The sequence below is a fragment of the Nannospalax galili genome, unplaced genomic scaffold (assembly GCF_000622305.1).
Source record: "Nannospalax galili isolate Female #2095 unplaced genomic scaffold, S.galili_v1.0 scaffold54, whole genome shotgun sequence".
Classification (NCBI taxonomy): domain Eukaryota; kingdom Metazoa; phylum Chordata; class Mammalia; order Rodentia; family Spalacidae; genus Nannospalax; species Nannospalax galili.
Window position 1 is genome coordinate 13,256,815 of NW_008341028.1, and position 4,912 is coordinate 13,261,726.

Consider the following 4,912-nt stretch of genomic DNA (forward strand, 5'->3'; position numbering starts at 1 on the left):
CTATCTATGTCTGCAGCAGGGAGGGCTATTCAAGTCCCCTTCATCAGACTCCAGCTAATTCCTACCCCTTAAGTTGGCACACGATGTACAGTTTGATCCAGGATTCCAAGTAAAAGACAAGCCTTGTGTAACCCATACAAAGCACTTGCCTAACACATACAAAGTGCTTAGTTCACCCCCGGCACAACTCAACACCAAAGAAAAAGAAACAGTTACATAGCTCTAAAACAAATGTACCAACACCAGGCCACGACTATAGCTCAATGGTAAGCAGGCACCTAGCATGTTCAAGCTTAGATCTCCAGCACCGAAGAAATGAAAATAAAGACAAAACAATATAAAAATCTTTGAAAGAAGGAAGGCACTCAGTCACTGCCCTGAAACTGAGCATTGCTCTCACACTTCACCAAGTGGTGAATTCATGGAGTAGTTCAGGAATAAATGCAAGACTTGGGAGCTACTAAAATACTTGTGGCTTTCCCCAGTGGCTTCCAAACTGGCTTCCAAATTACTGACAGAAAGGTTTTGCTGGAACTGCATGTAGGGCTGCTAAGATTCCTCTCCAAAGTTATGGAGCTGTGTGTTCCAGGCCTGACTGTTCCAGGTGTGGTTGTTCCAAGATGGATTATTTCAGATCTGGTCGCTCCAAGTTGGGTTGTTCCAGGTCTGGTTGCTCCACACTGGAAGGCTTCCAGATGGGTTCAGATACCCCTGGGGGTAGTTGGAATGGAGGCCTGGATATTCTGGAGATGCTGAGCCCTTACTGTTGAAGGTCTTTGACCAGTTGTTTTTCTGCCACCTTTTACACTTCATTCTTTGGTTTGGAACCAGGTCTTAACCTGTTTGTAGGTGAGGTTCAGAATGCTAGAAAGTTCTTTGTCATATATGTGGAGTATAGTGTGATACTTTTGTCACTGTCACTGTTTAAGGAGGTTCAAGTATTTTTTAATTCCTTTTGATTTCTTCTTTGGCTTGTTGACTATTTAGAAGTGTACTCTTTTCTAAATGATTGTAGGTTTTCCAAAGGTATTTGTTATTGATTTCTAATTTAATTTCATTGTAGTCTGCAAACATGTTTTGTATGAATTGGCTCCTTTCAATGGGGTTGGGGATGGGGGCTTAGTGGTACAGTACCTGCCTAACATGTACAGGCCCTGGCTTTGATTCCCATCAACTCCTCACCACAGACTCTCTGTCCTTTTTAGCTGAGCATGGTGCTACATATCTGTAATCCCAGTACTCTGGAGGCTAAAGCAGGAAGATCATGAATTTGAAGTCAGCTTGGAATACATGAGAACTTGCCTCAAAAAAAGGTCAGGTGAGGGGGTGCTGGAGAGATGGCTCACAGTTAAGAGCACTTCCTGCTCTTCGAAAGGACCTGACTTTGGTTTCTAGCACCCATATCAGGTAGCTCACAACCACCTGTAACTCAAATTCCAGGGGATGCAACCTTTTCTGGCCTCCATGGGTACTTGCATGCTGTGTGCACACATACACTCAGACATACATACACACATAAATAAAATAACAAAAATAAATCTTCAGAAAAAGGCAGGAGGATCAGGAATTCAAGGCTTCAGAGCAAATTTGAGCTAGCCTGGACAAATAACAACAAAGCTGTTGAGACTACTTTTATGGTCCAGAATGTGGTCACTCTAGGCAAATGTTCTATGTATGCCTGAGAATAGCATATACGTTAATGAGGCTGCATGGAATCTCCTAGAAATACCAATGGAGTCCAGTTGGTTATTTCTTTTCAGATTTCTATAGATTATCTTTTTTCCTCAGTCTATAAATTATTGAAACAGAAGTGTTGAAAACTCCAATTAAAATTATGAATTTGTTTCTGCCTATAATTCTTTTTTTTTTTTTTTTGGTCTTTTTGAGACAGGGTCTCCCTGTAGCCCTAGCTGTTCTGGAACTCACTATGTAGACCAAGCTCGCCTTGAACTCACAGAGATCCGCCTGCCTCTGCCTCCCGAGTGCTGCCACCACGCCCAGTACTCCTTCTATAATTCTTTAAAAATGTTTTATTATTTATTATTTATGTCTATGAGTATACTGCCTGCATGTGTGTAAGTGCACCAATTTGTGCACTGCCCATGGATGTCAGAAGAGGGTGTTGGACTCCCCTGGAACCAGAGTTATGGACAGTTGTTAGCTGCCATGTGGGTGCTAGGAATTGAACCCAGGTCCTCTGTGAGAACAGCTAGTGCTCTTAAGTACTGAGCCATCTCTCCAGCCCCTTCTCCTATAATTCTATTGTTTTGCACCATGCACTTTGAATTTCTGTGATTATATACATATATGCTCAGAGTTTCTGTGTCTATTAATTAACACGAACTAATGTTAATTTATCCCCAGAAATATTCCTTACTCTAAAATCCAGTTTATCTGTTATCCACACAGCTACTTTGTTTTAGTTACTTTCTGATGCTGTGATAAAACACCATAACCAAGGCCACTTACAGAAGGAAGAGTTTATTTGACTTATGGTTCCTGAGGGATAAGAGTTCATCATGGGAGGCATGGCAGAGGCCACTGGAGCAGAAAACTGAGTACTTGTATCTTTAGATAAGCACAGGAAGCAGAGAGGGGATAAGGATATGAACTCTCAAAGGCTGATCCAGTGATGTGCTTCCTCCAGCGAGGCCACACCGCCTAATGGTTCCATGAACCTCCCCAAACAGTCCCATAAAGTGGAAACTGTGTCCAAATACTTGGAGCCTGTGCGGTACATTCTCGTTCAAACCATCACATACCTCTAGCTTCTTTTGTTTAGCATTTGCAGGAGTAGTGATTTGAATACTGTTCCTTTCTCAGAATGTGACCTATGGAAATAAGGTCTTTGTAGATATGAAAGTAAAGGTTGAAAAGCGATTATAGGGTTGGCCCAGAATCCAGTGAGAGTCCCCCATAAAAAATAGAAAATTAACACAGGTCCACAGAAGGACATGGGATGACAGAGACATGTATTGAAGTTATACAGCCAGTAGCCAAAAGAGCCGGGACAAGAGCTGGAAGAACCAAAGGCAAGGCTTCCCAGAGCCTTGAGGAAATCATGTCCCAATGGCACCCTCGACTGATTGCAGGTTTTTAGCCTCCAGAATCATGGGAGAAAGGAATTCACGTTTTGTTTTTGTTTTTTTGAATTTCAGGTAGTTTGTTTTGGTAGCCCTGGGAATCCAATATTGCTGGTGCATATGTATATATGTTTTTACTATCTGTACTATCATTCTGTGTCCAGAGAGATAAAGCCAATAGCGTTCATACAACCCCGCATTCCTTAATGACAGGGACATGTTCTGAGAAACATCACTAGGCAGCTTTGTTGTGTAAATATCAACAAGTGCACCTTTTATAGACCTAGATGGTAGCTGCCAGTCACCTAATGTGGCCTCTTGATGTCACCAAGAGACATGGTAAACAGGGTGTAGGAGGCTGCTGCAAGCGTAACATGACATACTGTTTTACAGTAAGCTATTTTTTTTTTGTAAGTGGGAGTACACTCAAAAATACCAGTAAAAAGCATAGTATAGTAAATATTTGAGCCAGTACCATAACAGCTATTATCATCATTGTTATGTGCTGAACATAATTGTGTGTGACGTTCTTTTAAAAGACAGGCAGAGCAGTAGGCCTGTTTATATTAGTATCACCTCAAACATGGAAGTAACACAAGACATTATGATAGCTAGGGCATCATGAAATGATGGGAACTTTTCAGCTCCATTAATAAAGCTTGTGAGATCACTGTTTTAGTTTTCTTTCTGCTGCTGTGATAAGCACCATGATCAAAAGTAACTTGGGGAGGAAAGGGTTCATTTCATCTTACACTTCCAGGTGGTAGTTCATCAATGAGGGAAGTCAGGGCAGGAGCTCAAGCCAGGAGCCTAGAGGCAAGAGCTGAAACAAAGACCATATAGGAACACTGCTTACTGGCTCACTCTCTTGGCTCATGCTTAGCCAGCTTTCTTATATAACCTAGGACCACTTGACCAGGAATGGTACTGCCGTCCACATGTGGCTGGGCCCTCCCACATCAATCAACAGTTGAGACAATTCCCCACAGACACAGCCATGGGCCAATCTGATCTAGGAAATCCCTCAACTGATACTCCCTCTTCCTAGGTGACTGGGTTGTGTCAAGTTGATCAGGACAACTTTATCATATGTGGTCATTATTGATTTAATATGCCATTATGCATTGATGCATTGCATGAGTGGATGGATAGATGGATAGATACACGATGGAATATATATATATATATGATAGATAGATAACAGATGGATAGATGACAGAGGATTTATTGGGGAAATTGACTCATGAATGAATTATGGATGCCAAGAAGTTCCATGTAGACCATCTGCAAACTGGAGAATCAGGGAAAGTGTTAGTGTGGCTTGGGACTAGAGAAGCTGATGGTGTAATCAACCACAGGTCAAAGAGCCAAGAGTTGGTAAGAAGGGGGTGGGAGACAGGTTCCAGTGCAAGTCTAGAGTCCAAAGACCAGAGACATTTGAGCTTTGATAACCAAGGGCAGGAGAAGCAGGGTGTGTCTGCCTCAGAGGAAATGTAGAAAGTAAATAACTTCTTAGCTTTTTTATTCTATCCAAGTCTCAGTTGATTGAGGATCCCCACCCAGATGCGGAGGACAGATCTTTTACTCAGTAAATTTATTCAAATATCAGTCTCTTCCAGAAACACCCTCATGGACACACCAGGGGATAATGACGCATGTTATTCTGGGAATGTCAAACTGACACCTGAAAGTAACCATATACCATTACTTTCTATGTAACCTATTTTTATCTTCATATTTAAAGTGGATTTCTTGCTACTAACCTAAGTGTAGCTTGCTTTATCTAGCATGACAATTGTTAGATTGAAGCAGAGACCATTTTCTAGGGA

The 4,912-nt window shown here is 41.7% G+C and overlaps 1 pseudogene; it reads right to left on the reverse strand.

Annotated features, from left to right (window-relative positions):
- Positions 1–396: 396 nt before the first annotated feature.
- On the reverse strand, positions 397–2,740 carry LOC103736914 (annotated as a pseudogene).
- Between the last annotated feature and the right edge of the window lie 2,172 nt (positions 2,741–4,912).